The sequence below is a fragment of the Myotis lucifugus genome, unplaced genomic scaffold (assembly GCF_000147115.1).
Source record: "Myotis lucifugus unplaced genomic scaffold, Myoluc2.0 scaffold_138, whole genome shotgun sequence".
Classification (NCBI taxonomy): Eukaryota; Metazoa; Chordata; class Mammalia; order Chiroptera; family Vespertilionidae; genus Myotis; species Myotis lucifugus.
Genome location: NW_005871186.1, coordinates 676,463 through 691,116, shown reverse-complemented (window position 1 = coordinate 691,116; position 14,654 = coordinate 676,463). Strand labels below are relative to the sequence as shown.

The window sequence follows — 14,654 nt, the reverse complement described above, 5'->3', positions numbered from 1 at the left end:
TGTCTTTCTCTTGGGCAGCGCACATTTAAATGGGCCAGCTTCCTGAGACTTCAGAATGCCTTTGTGCCCCCATCCCTGAACCGGAGGTGGGAGTCGTCAGTTGGTCAGCTCCCAAATATAGCAGGGCCAGGATCAGGGCCCCTTTCTGTTACTTTAGAGAATCCTATAGGCTGTGTTAGTTCTTGGGTAGGGTTTTCCTGACTTATCTAATCCTTTAGCTGTACATGGTAGTAACAGCTCCTGTGGAAGGCTTTTCATGGCTTTTCTTGATGCCCTGAATGACCAGGTAAAACTCTGAAAATCATCCCAGACCAGGATGTACTGACGACCTCTGTACTCTTGACATTTTGAGTTGGGTAATTCTTTATTGTGGGGAGCTGCCTTGTGTAGTGTAGGACATTTGGCAGTAATCCTGGTCTCTACCCACTAGATGCCAGTAGCACCCCAACTCCAGTTGCGACAAATGTCTCCAGACATTGCCAAATGTCCTCTGTTGGGCAAAATCGCCCATCAGGCTTGCCAGTGCAACAATCTGAGATTATTGAGAACCTACCTTAGACAAATCCACCTCCTTGCTCCTGGACACCTAACTCGTCATCAAGTCCTGTTGACTATACCTTCTTGAATTATCTCTCAAATCTAGTCCCTCTGTTCAGTCTCCACTGTTCCTGGTCTCCTAAGGAAATGCACAGGGGTGTTCTACTGTTTGGATGGAACAGCCCTAGAGCACGGTATGATCTGAGGCCGAGGCTGCAGTAGCTGATGGCAGCCATGGGGTGATATCCATTCAATACCAACTCTGGAACCTAGGAGTGCACCCAGGGCCAGGACACAGCTTTAGGAGGAACTGGGTGGAACTTAGCCCAGGCCAAGTCAATAACACTATGCACCTTCTATGTAGGCGTACCTGCTGTGCACCAGGCACTGCAGAAAGTGCTTACCCCTAACAAGAACAATCATAGTTAACCTTAATTGAGCATTTACTCTATGCCAGTCATTGGGTTCTGTACACTGTATAGATTATCTCTTTGAATTCTCACAAGAATCCCATAAAAATAGATATATTCATTTATTTATTATCCCGTGATATAGATTAGAAAACAGACTCAGAGAAGTTAAGAAACTTGAAAATATTCACATTTAATTCTTCCCCAAATGTTCAATAAATCCATTTAACTACTAAGTACCTACTTGGTGTCACTTATGCACTCTAGTAGGTGTGAGGTAATATTATCAACCCAATATTATGGAAGAGAAAGCAGATCTCAGAATGTGAGGGTTGTAGTCCAAGTTTGCACAGTTTGCCAAGTCACTATTTTAATTCATAATTACCCCTCTGATTCTAGCACCTTCCACTGCATCCATATTAGAACACAGAGAGAGGGACCCCTAAGCTGTGCCTCCTCCCAACCTGTCTGCTCTGCTGGTCTTCTACACAATAAGATCCTCTCATGCATCTACTGTGGGTCAGGCATTGTTCTGGGCATTTGAAGGTGATAAAGACAGACCCAGGCCTGGCTTTCATGGAGGCTACAGCAAAAGGGGAGAGGGATGGCAGGAAAGACAGTTGTTTAAAAAACTTATTCCATAAATCATTAAGTACAGTTGTGCTCAATGCTAAAAAAAAATAGGAAGTTGTGAAGAAGCCAGCCTTGCATAGGAGCTCAGGGTGGCTTCCTGTGAAGAGAAATTAAGGCTGATAGTAGAAGACTGAATAGCAGTTAATAGAGCAGTGAGTCAGTGAGTCTATTGGAATGAAAAGGCCTGGAGGCTGGGAAACAACTTGGCATTAACGGTCAGAAAGCGGAAGGGTAGTAAAGTAAGGATAAATAACAAAATCCTGAATCACAGAGATAACCACAAAGTGATCATGTGCCTTGTCCTAACTGCTTTTGGTTACAAGCATGGACTCTGGAACCAGAGAACCTGGGATTGAATTCTAGCCTCTGCGCCCATGTATTGATTGTGTGACATTGGGCAAGTCCCACCTTCTCTGTGCCTCTGTCTGTTTGTTTGGTTTTTAATCCTCACCTGAGGATATGTTTATTGATGAGAGAGAAACACTGATGTGAGAGACAGAGGATCGAACCCAAAACCTAGGTATATGCCCTGACTGGGAATCGAACTGGAAACCTTTTGGTGTACAGGATGACAGTCCAACCAATTAGCCAGGGCTCTGAGCCTCTATTTTGTCATCTATGAAATGGGAGCAAAAATTGCCCCTATCCTTTAAGACTGTATGAGGATCAAAAGAGTTGATACAAGTAAAGCTATTAGGAGAGCACCAGGTAAACAGCAACTGCTACTCTTATTATTACTCTGGTACATAAAAATGTATACCCTACTCACTTCACTTTCAAGTAAGCATCTCTCTAAGACATTAAAACTCCCCCCCCCACCCCTTTTTTTTCCTGTTCCAGTCAATGAAAGGGAAACTTCATTGAGGCCCCAGGGTCTCAGGGTTCAGGCAGAAAGCTGTCCTGAGGGGCCAAGAAGGTGGTAGAGGGGCCTTATTTGATCTTCTTGAGGCACAGATTGTTGGTGTAGCCCCAAGAAGACAGTGCTGGTGGGGGGAGGGTGTGTCAGATCATGTTATCACAGTTGCACTTCTCAGTGAGCTAGCAGAGGGAGGGCTCCATGATGCCACCACATGCAGGGTGGGCTCTTTCTGAATAGTGTAGTCTGAGAGAGTGCGGCCATCTTCCAGCTCTTTGCTCATAAAAATCAGACTCTGCTGGTCAAACAGAATGCCCTCCCTATCTTGGGTTTTATCTTTGACACTCAATGGTGTCACTGGCTCCACCTTGAGGGTGATGGTCTTGCCAGTCAAGGTCTTCACAAAGATCTTCAGCTCTGCCTCTGCTGGAGAGGCTGCTCCATTGCCTCATCGAAGAGAAAGAGGACCAAAGCTTATTTATAAATGTACATTGTGGCCTCTCTGGTGTGATTCAGTGGTTGAGCACCGACCCATGAATCATGAACCAGGTCACGGTTCAATTCCTGGTCAGGGCACACATCCGGGTTTCTGAAATAAGCCACTCTCTTCTGATAGAATAGCTTTGATAGAGCAAGGCCAGAGATAAAGATTCTTTTTCAGTGGATAAGAGTACTGGGAATGAAGGATGGTGCAAAGAATCCCGCCAAGATATCTGAGCCCTTGTCACACGCGGGCCTAATGTGGCTGATGTTACATCTATCCCATTTGAAGAAGTCACCCTTGAGCCCAATCTTTCTCTTCTAGCTCTCTCTTGGAAAGAGAAGTTGAGATCCATGCAGCTGAGTTAGGACTAGGGATAGCCATTAACTTGTACTGACCCTCATGGAAACATATCCGCATTTTTACCACATACATAAACAGTATTACTCCTAATTGTGGAGAAGGCAAGATTTTTCATTTGTCCTTGACAACTTTTAAGAAAGCTGGAGTGGGAGCCTGGCTGGCGAGGCTCAGTGGTTGAGCTTCACACTATGAACCAGGAGGTCACGGTTCGATTCCTGATCAGGGCACATGCCCGGGTTGTGGGCTCAAGCCCCAGTAGGGGGATTGCAAGAGGCAGCCGATCAATGATACTCTCTCATCATTGATGTTTCGCTCTCTCTTCCTCTTTGAAATCAATAAAAAATTTATTATAAAAAAAAAAGAAAGTGACCAGATCCAAGATGGTGGCCAGCAGGAGGAGATGAGGGAGCTTGAAGAAATCTGCAAATGTGGAATGAAAAACTTCAGTAACATCCAGGTTGATAAAACTAATTTATTAACTTGGCAAGGGCTTATTGTTCCTGACAACCCTCCATATGATAAGGGGGCCTTCAGAATGGAAATCAACTTTCCAGCAGAATACCCATTCAAAGCACTGAAGATACATTTAAAACAAAGATCTATCACCCCAACATCGATGAAAAGGGACAGGTCTGTCTGCCGGTAATTAGTGCTGAAAACTGGAAGTCAGCAACGAAAACCAAGTAATCCAGTCTCTCATAGCACTGGTGAATGACCCCCAGCCTGAGCACCCCGTTCGGGCTGACCTAGCTGAAGAATACTCTAAGGACCGTAAAAAATTCTGTAAGAATGCTGAAGCGTTTGTAAAGAAATATGCGGAAAAGCGACCTGTGGACTAAAATCTGACACGATTGATTCCAGCGAGTGTGAGCAGAGACCCTGGGCACTGCATTCACAAACCCCGCAAAGCAGGACTCTGTGGAAAATTGCCACAGGCCACCTGGCATTTGCTTGAGGCAGTTACTAACTTACTACAGTTTTCTTATTCAAAAGTGGTCTTAGGTAACCCGTAATGAAAGGATTAAAAATTTAAGATGTTCTAAAAAAAAAAAAAAAAAGGACAGAAAGCTGCAGTGGGGAGAGGGGAGATATCAGGCATGATTGACTTTAGCCACTTGAGTTTTTAAGTGTCATTTTTTCCCCCCCTCACATTGAGGTGGGGCAGTCTGTTCCTAAAGCCTGCACAGGGTTCTGGGCCAAAAAAAACAACAACAACCAAAAAACCCAACCCAACAGACAACAAATCACAAATCTAATTTGAAACTGAAAGCATATCTCTTCCCAAAATAAAAAGGCCAGAGCACTGCCTTCTCAGGCACTTCTATCAAAGACGGACCAGGACCAAGGATCTCCAGGAAATCAGGTACCTGATAACTCGGTTCTGTTCTCTGAAGGGGAAGGGTCTCTGAGTGTGAGGACCCCAGGAGGGCCCCTGAGGAGAGACTGGTGTTTGGATGGGACTGGAAGAATATCTGAAGCCAGAGGTGATTGCTATAATGGCAGTTATTCCAAGAGCCAAAGCCACAAAGTCAGTTCTGTGTAAGAAACATTCTAGGTAGGGAGGTGAGGTCAGACCTGGCAAATAGGGAACCATATGGAAGGACAGACATGCTGTCTATCCTTCCCTCTTAAATTTAAAACCTTAATCTTAGATTGTGCAATTTATATCCCAGAATCCTGAGGCAGTACTGTTGGTCCCTGTGTCTCATGGTCCCTTGTGCAAAAGGCTCTCCCGCTTCCTACGGTTAGTCAAGCCTAGATCTTCAGGTCAGAACAGGAATACACGTATTTCCCCCTTCCCCACAGCAACTTCTACCTTTCCTTCAAACCAAGAAACTCCCGAAATCTTCCATGCATGTTAGCTCCCCTGATAGAAGTAAAGGCTGACAACATTGAGAGATGTCCAGAAGTATTGACTTAAGTTTGAGCCCCAGATTAACAAAACTTTGAGACGATCTTAAAAAACACACACAACCGACACATTTGTGAAAGGACTCATAGTACTTTTTTAGGGGGAGTAAAATGTCAGGGCTTGTGAAGGATCCACTAAAATGGGATCTGTTTTTCTCACTGGCCATCTGAGTGACACCCAGCTCTGCCTATGACCAGGATTAACTGTTTCTTTACCAGCTCCCTACTGATTCACTGCTCCCTGTGTGCAGGACCCAGGCAGAAGTCCTGGTTAGCTGCGCAGAAAGCAGAGTATGTAGGACTGGGGCTTCCAGATTTGCAGTAGGGACCAAGTCATCAGCACACTCACAGTGGAACTAATGTTCACACCTCACTTTCATTATCTTATATATTTTTTGCAGTTAGTTTTGAACTTGGAGATGACTTCTCTTCGAGCCACAGCAGTTCGCTTTTTGATCTTAACTCAATGGCTAACACAACAGGTAATATATATCACCCTCTCCCACCAACATCCTGCTGACCTGCTTTGCCTTCACATCTTTAAAAGTGTAGAGTTTCCACCCTAACTGGTTTGGCTCAATGGATAGAGCGTCGGCCTGCAGACTGAAGGGTCCCAGGTTTGATTCCAGTCAAGGGCATGTACCTTGGTTGCGGGCACATCCCCAGTAGGGAGTTTGCAGGAGGCAGCTGATTGATGTTTCTCTCTCATCAATGTTTCTAACTCTCTATCCCTCTCCTCTCTGTTAAAAAATCAATAAAATATACATATTTTTAAAAAGTATAGAGTTCCCACAGTTGAGTCTGAAGCTAAAGCCATGTAGAGACCACGAGTCTGAAAAGAATAGTTTAAATATCGGGAACCAAAACAGAGTAACAAAGCCTAGTTTTTTCTTTTTACACTACTCACGGTATAATAAGATTGTCTTCATGTGTGTACCATACATGAGTGCTATGACAGGAACATGTCGAATTTCATGCTAAGCAAGAAGTCAAGACTGTGGGCTCTGGGCAGCATCCAGTACTGCAATGGTCAAAGAACACTACCTCTCTCTACAGTGACGCGGGTACGACAGTAATCATGTGCTAGACATGGCTGAAAATGCGTTGATGATCAGTATGTGGGCTGCACTGAAGAAATGGAGGCAAAAGCACCCCAGCTGTTAGAAGAAGAACTTAAAGTGAATAGAAATTTAAGAGCAGAATGGAAAAATGCAACGGAAAAATGGGAGAAAATAAAGAATAAAATAGACTCTTCAAAACAACTCAAAGATTCCCATGGGATAGCTCTAGTGGCCTATACTGGAGATATTGCAGTAGAATTTAACAAAGCTGTAAGAAACTTCCGTCAAAATACACATAACTTTCAGTTCAAAGCCTTCCATTATTATTTGACAAGAGCTCTTCAGCTTCTCACGACACGGGAGTGTTATACAGTTTATAGAGGCTGTAAGACAAAGTTTGATTACAGTGGGAAAGGAAATGTACGTTTCGGCCAATTTACCTCTTCATCTCTCTCTTTATTTGAAGCTGTACGGTTTCTGGGCTATCATGAGAGAACACTGTTTGCCATCACAACCTGCTTGGGTGTTAAAATTGAAAACTTCTCTCACTATCAATATGAAAAGGAAGTGCTAATTCCAGGCTATGAAGTGTATCAGGAAGTCATCAAAGAAAACGATTACATTTCACTTAGGAAGCCCAATATATCTAAGAGTAACTCACAATTGCTACTATATTACCACTAACTCTCCAAGAATACCAGACAGCAATTTCAACAGCTCAGGTGAGTCTGGGACTATGTTCCAGGTGGGAGTGGTGGGACATCCTGAAATAGAAGAGGGAGTTCTCTGCTACCAGAGGCCACCAGGGCAGAGCACAATGGGGCTTTCAACCAATTGCTGATGAGTATTAGGTTCCTAAAAATACAGGGCTGATATCCTGGTATAGAGAGCAGCTCAGGCAGTTCCTCGTCCGGCCATCTCTTAACTTCCCTGCTGCGCAAAATAGTGAGAAAGGTCTGCTGGGCACCAGGAAACATGAGTTTTGGAAACTAATATGTCAGGGGGTATAGGAAAGGTTTGGGGAGTTGGGAGACCTGTTCTCAGGCAGAACAATACAGCCACTGCAGTAATCCTGCCAGGAGATGAGGGTGCCTGAACTGAGCAGGGGGCTATGGGGATCAAGGGAAGCTGGGGAACTGATGTTGTCTATGAGATATCCTAGGAGAGAGGAGGGGGAGTATGGTTAGAAAATAGGATGGTGGGCCTTGAGATTTCCAGCGTGGGTAGTTTACAGGTTGTGAGTTGATTGGAGGACATTTCCATAGCAGTGGTTGGTTACACTGAAGAGCAGGTGAATAGTGTTGGAGCTGAGGAAATCAAAGAACTGAAAGAGTTTGCACCAATGGGCCACATAGTGACCACATGCACAGGATGATACCTAGACTGATGAAGGTTAGAGATGGTAAAACCATCAGTGAAGGCATATGAGTGAAGACATATCAGTAGTGTCTGGAAGGCTGTTACCTGTCCAGCCCTGTGATGGGAGAGAAAGTGCCACCAAGGGTTGCCTCCACTTTACCCAACCTTTCCCAAGGTGTCCTGGCTCTCAGGTTTCCTTGCATTTACACCTATCATTCCTTCTGGCCTGAAATCTCTGATTTCATGTCATATTTCATCCAATCTAAGACACTATCAATTTAGTAAAGTAATTATCTTTCACTATCTCTCATTATCTTTCACTAGCTCAGATATCACTTCTAATTATAAGCCTTCCTTGATACTCTCAGGCAAAATTAAATACCATGCTCCATGCCATAAGTTGGGGTCAGACAACCTCAATGGTAATCCAGGCTCAACAACCATTAGTTCCGTGAATTTGAACAAGTTACCTGAGCAATCTATGTTTCAACTACCTCCTTTGTAAAATGAGGATACAAATAGTAATACTTCAGTAGTGTGTCTGTGAGAATTAAAGAAGTTCTTAACTTATTGCCCGGGACATCGGTATTGCTTAACAAATACTCTTTTTTTTTTTTGCCCCCATGGAGAACCTTGTATGCATCTCAGGCATACATTCTCCATCTCTATGGTAATAATTAGTTTACAGTCTGGTGATCTCTTTAGTGCCAGAGACTTTGTCTTCCTGCTCCCCCTGCACCCAGGGCCTGTCAGGCTTGAATCAGGGCTCCAGTAGTTGTTGCTGAAGGAAGTTAGGTTTTGTTGAGATGCCAGGGTCCAGCCAGAAGTGGATCTGAGCTGCAGAGGGACTGAGTATCCAGCAAGTTTCAACCAAATTAGTCGTTATGCTCTGAAAGGTTGCTGGAAACAAGAGAAAAGTTTAAGGTAGAAAGGGACTGCAGAGAGTGATTACTGGGGGACTCTGAGCTTTTACCTGTAGAAATTATGAATTTGGATCAAGCCTAATAAAAACAGGACAACCAGGAAAACAATCCCTCCCATCTCAGGCGCAATGCTTGATGTTCATTCAGATTCAGGCAGACTGAGCTGAGAACCCCAGGAGAGGAGGCCAGATCCCACACAAAGACTGAACTCTTATTAACACTAGACTAGAGTATATATGTTGCTGCAAAAGATGTATGTTCATGAGGTCCTGATCCAGAAACATATTCCTAAGTGGACAAAGACAAACATGGAGGGGCTCCTACAGTGGCCAGGGATCTGCAGGTCTCATGTGGGGAAAGCCTTCCTTACTGAGGCACATGTGGCTGGGAGCACAGGGGCCTGAGAAGTGGGGATGGGAGGGTGTGAGGGGCCCATAGCCCTGAGAACTCAGTCCACTCAATGTGACCTTAAATTCAGAGACCCAAAAGGATGTGTTCTCACAGTCCACTCCCTTTCTGGTATTCCTGGGTATTTCAGGAGCCCCTGAAAGGCAAAAGGAGAGTCTAATTGCTGGCTAAGTAAAAGAAACCCCTAGGGCTCACACTGGTGGTGTTTTGACCCTGGGGGGAAGCTTGAAAAGTCTGGGAGGCCCATGTCTTAAGAAACACCATAGAGAAACCAAACCTTTCCTTCTCTTCCTCCCATTGCAGGAATGAAAGAAAGTTCTGCATTCATTCTGCTGCTGCCTGGCCTCCTGGTTCTGAGGCTCCTCCCTGCTGAGCTGTAACCTTGCCTTGCCTGGTGCCTGGGTCTGCAAGGTGTGGGTGACCAATTCCAGCATGTCATAATTTCAAGAGTTTCATCAAAAGGTTGATGAGACTTGGGGACTCAACAGAGATGAGTCACACATGTAGTCACCTGTTGGGAATGGCTGAAGGCATATCCCCAAACCTGAAAGGATACATTAAACTGTTTGTTGCTGCCAGACCCTTAAAGGGCATCTTAATCTACATGTTATTGCCTCCTACTGGCCAAACACCTGAACAGCTGTAGGCTAATTCCCCCATTCTGACAATGGACTCTGTACTGAACCCTGACCCTTTGAAGTGTATATCTCTGCCTCGCCTCAGGACAAATTGTGTTAATAAAAAGCATGGGGTCCTGGGGACGGGGAGAACCTAAGGCCTTAGACTTAAGACCTTAAATCTTAGCTCCTTTAGCTAAGCTCCTCTGACCCCCAATGCCTTTCAAAATTATATTTCGTCTCCGAACTCTTTTACAGTCTCTGGATTCCTATGTCATCTACGCATAGTCCCTTCTCCAGATTCCTGAACCCTTCTTGATGCTGGGACAAGAACCCCGGCAGCATGGGGTATTGGGAAGGGAGGGACGCAGGGTCTGTGTGTGGCTTATGTTAGTGCTCACATCCCCCAAGACATCTAAGGGATCTTCTGGGTCTGACCACAAAGTATGCTTCCTGTCTGCAAATGCACTTACTACCTGAGATAAGTCCCTAGTCTCTCAACACTTCGCTGTGATTAAAAAGCAATGCTTTTACACACTATCAGCAGGAACGATCTTTAAAATGCAATTTAATCTTGATGAATGTTATAAACTAAAGCAATAAACCACTGATAACCACACCTTGCTTCTCTGTGACTAGATTACACTACTAGTTGTATTCTTTGCCCAGGAAATTCTCCCAGGTCATTAGATGTGATGCTGGCATTTTCACAGTTGAGAAGTTTCATGTCTTATACTTCTCACAAATATCCTTGAAGCCCTGATTGATTGAGCCAGAAATACCAGAGCTGTGTTAGATAAATCCTCCCTGCACCACCCCACCAGAAACCCAAGCAGTCACCAAGCCCTGTCAACTTACTTTAACAATAGCTCTCTATTGATTGGGGAAGTATTTCTTAAGATAAAAAAAAGCATAAGCTATAAAGAAATTTTTTGACATAACAATAACAATATAACTCTAATGTATTGGGTACTTACTATGTATTAGGCACTCATTGTTCTCCATTGTTCTAAGCACTTTATATGTTTAGTCATTTAGCCCTCATAATAACCCTATAAGGTAAGTTCTATTTTTCACCAATTTAACAATTGAGGCACCGAAGTTATGTAATTCACTGTCAAAGAATAAAACAAAGGTAAGGAACAAGGGAGGGGAATAGACTAGGGAGAGGAAGGGGGTGAAGTGTTAGGAGGAGTCATTCTAATTAAGCAGTGAAAACTAATACTCCTGATAGGATAGAGTCCATAGGTCTGCACATAATAGGCTACAATAAATCCTAAATTCTTCGCAGTTAAAATCTGGCATACAGCCCTAGCTGGTTTGGCTCAATGGATAGAGCGTCAGCCTGCGGACTGAAGAGTCCCAGGTTTGATTCCAGTCTAAGGCACATGTCTGGATTGCGGGCTCAATCACTAGTTGGAGGTGTGCAGGGGGCAGTCAACCAATAATTCTCTCTCATCATTGATGTTTCTATCTCTCTCGCCCTCTCCCTTCCTCTCTCTGAAATCAATAAAAATATATTTTTTAAAAATCCGGCATACAGACCTGGCCCAGTGGCTTGGGCGTTCTCCTGTGCATGGAAAGGTTGTCAATTTGATTCCCCTTCAGGACACATGACCAGGTTTCGATGTGGGTCCCCAGGAGGGGGTGTGCAGGAGGACACTGATCAATGTTTCTCTCTCTCTCCCTAAATTTAAAAAAAAAGAAAACCTGGCATACAGGGGTCATTAAAAGTTTATGATCAACTTCAGCAGAAAGAACCACTTTGATGAAATAAAGCATCCATTTTATGTCTGTTGATCTCCTAGTTGAAAAAGGCACATTGTTGCAAAACACCTGGGGAATAAATAAAGCAGAACACTATCTGATAAATGAAGAACACAGGCAATATTAGAAGGATATAACTTCCTTCTTTTCCCTTCCTCCCCCAATTCCAAATCACAAACAGCAGCTAATTACAAAACCTCATCTGTTCTAGCCAACCCCACTCTGGCCCTGACAACTTCTGTTACACTTGTTAAGAGTAATTCTAAAACTGAAAGGGACCATAGGAAATGCACATTCATACCCAGAATGCTTTCTTCCTCCTGAGCATGAGGATTCTCAGAGACCCATGAAGATCAAGGGTCCACAATTTAGGATTCTGGCAAAACTTTCAGTCAAACAAAACCAACATCCAGAGGACACTCCACAAGGGTGAGGGTATGAGTTGCTGGAACAGAATCAGTAGTTGGTCCACACCAGGAAGCTGGGAAGTGAAGGCCCTTCCTTCCTTCCTTCCTTCCTTGGAAGACACACCCTTGGCCTGTGCTGCAGGGGAGGCTGAGCTCATTAAAATACAAGATACTGACTGGGCAGACACCAACACTGTTCTCTTAGAATTCAAACAACTAAGTTGTTCCAGATATTTCCTTAGGAAATGGCAACATGAGAAACGTTCCGGAGATTCGCTGCCGGAAGTGTTTGTGTGCAGGAGAAGGTAGAGGGTTTCTCACCCGCAGCGCAGCGTTGTGTAGGGATCGGAGAGGTGGTCAGTGCACCTCATGGTGACTGGTCAAGCGTTCATTCTGGTCATTCTGCTGTTATGGTCGCTGGGCTTTTATTATATAGGATGCTCTCAGAACCTCCCTATATCTTCCTCAGACAACTATCTATGTACCTGATATATCTCGGTACTTGAGGGCTGTTCCAGAACCACAGAAAGCTGTCTCACTCACCCACACTCAGCAAGCTGGAAGTGCTGGGGGATGAATACTTCCTGGATCAGCCCTGGGCCAATGACTGATGAGACCTGGTGTAAAATACCTCAGCTCCCCCATCTCTCTAGTGAGATGAGTCTGAGGTATGCTTTGTACCCTTTTCTAGTTGGTCTTTGACAAGTTGGCTTAGTAGCATACCCTTCTCTGGCTGCCTTCCCTTCCCTATGTCACTTCTCTATCTCCCCTGTAGGTGGCCCCTGCATTCCCCAAATAAACTACCTGCACTGGGATCTTGCAGTAGGCTGGCCATTGAGGGAACCCACACTGAGACACTTTGCCTGGCTGGTACAGAGACTGGTCTGGGATTGAGGGGAATGTGGATACATGGGTGGAGTGGGGACAATCTGTTTCAGGACTTAGAGACCAGACTGAGAGGTTAGACTCAACCAAGGAGACCATTCATGCACTGGGTGATATTTGAATATTTTTCTTAAAATTTACTTTTTCACATTTGATGTATTAATTCCTAGGTTTGTACAAATATTGCAGTTCTCTTTGAGTTCTGGCTAATAAAATCATGCTGAAGTCAGAGATTTCAGCCTTCTTATCTATTATTTGGCTGTAAAAAGAAACTGTAGAGAGAGAAGTATTATTAAGGTGTAACACAGAGATGAAATTCAGAGCGATGAAGCCATTCTCAAGACCTTGTTAGAGAAAAGTGAAAGCTGAAAATAGCAGTCACAAGACTATAGCTCTCATGAATAGACCATAGCTCTCGGAATGTTTTTTGTAGCCATCCCTTTCAATATATTCTTGTTTTGTAAAGTTATCTGGAAAGTCTCTTTAAAAACACTGGGTCTTCACCCTGGTTGGCCTAGCTCAATGGTTAGAGTGTTGGCCTGCACACAGAAGGGCACATACCTGTGTTGCCAGCGGGTTTGCTCCCTACCCTGGGCGGGGGGCGGGGTGGGTACAGGAGGCAACCAATCGATATGTCTCTCCCACATTGGTGTTTCTCTCTCTCTCTCTCTCTCTCTCTATCTCTATCTCTATCTCTTTCTCTTCTCCTCCCTCTCTCTCTGAAAAGCAATGGAAAAAAATATTCTCAGGTGAGGATTAACAAAAAACATTGGGTCTTCAAAAATTTTTTTTTAATATATTTTATTGATTTTTTTTTTTTTTTTTTTTTTTGTACAGAGAGGAAGGGAGGATAGAGAGAAACATTGATCAGCTGCCTCCTGCACACTCCCTACTGGGGATGTGCCTGCAACAAAGGTACATGCCCTTGACCGGAATTGAACCTGGGACTCTTGAGTCTGCAGGCCGACGCTCTATCCACTGAGCCAAACCGGTTAGGGCAGGGTCTTCAAAATTTTAATATTATTTCCGGAGAAACCAAGATGGCGGCATAGGTAAACACCGGAGTTTGCTGCCTCGCACAATCACTTCAAAAATACAACTAAAAGACGAAACGGACATCATCCAGAACCACAGGAAGGCTGGCTGAGTGGAAATTCTACAACTAGAAGGAAAGAGAAAAGCATACCGAGACTCAGAGGAGGCCCAGTGTGGAAGTAAAATACTAAGGTATGAGGCACACACAGAGGGGGCTGGCGGCTGAGGGCGGGGTTGTCATTTTCAATCGGGAGGGAGTCTCAGGCTCTGAGCTCCAGTTCCGGGCGAGTCTCTAGGGACCCAGACTCATACGGGAGAACGGGACTGTCTGGCATCGGTCGGAACTCGAGGGCAGCTTTCTCTCCGAGGGGCTTGCAGCGATTACCGGGACAATGAGAAGAGGGACCCCATAACTGCTAGCCCCGCCCTGTTGATCCCGTGGGACCCGCCCCACTCAAGCCCTGCAGGGAGACTTTTGCTGGATAGCCTCAGGCAAAGGCTAGATTAGCACCTCCCTAGAGATCCAGGAGCCAGGAAGCCCAGAGGTCAGAGTGGGACCATCCAGTTTGCAGCTCCGTGGAACCATAAAAGACACACTCAGGGGGCAGACTCAGTGAGCACCAAAGCTCCATTGAAGCAAGTCTTGCCCCAGAGGGGTGTCTCCAGCACAGAAGTTCTCCCACTGCAGACACAGCTGATTCTCACAGCCAATTGGCCTGGAGGTCAACTCCTCCCAGTGATACCTACAACAATCAAGGCTTAACTACAAGACTGTGCGCAAAGACCACAAGGGGGTGCACCAAGAGTGTCCTCCTCAGGTAATTGGGGAGGCTGAACCACTGGGCCCTAGAGGACACTTAGCACAGAAAACCACTTTATCAACACAGGCAAGCATAAAAAATGTGGAGACAAAGAAACAGGTCACAAATGACAGAAATGGAGGAAAGCAAACTACTGGATATAAAGTTCAAAACCACACTTTTAAGGTTTTTCAAGAATTT

General features: G+C 44.7%; 2 pseudogenes; both read left to right on the top strand.

Annotated features, from left to right (window-relative positions):
• Nucleotides 1–3,680: 3,680 nt before the first annotated feature.
• On the top strand, nucleotides 3,681–4,119 carry LOC102439256 (annotated as a pseudogene).
• A 1,491-nt stretch (nucleotides 4,120–5,610) lies between these two features.
• On the top strand, nucleotides 5,611–9,322 carry LOC102439558 (annotated as a pseudogene).
• Nucleotides 9,323–14,654: the final 5,332 nt, after the last annotated feature.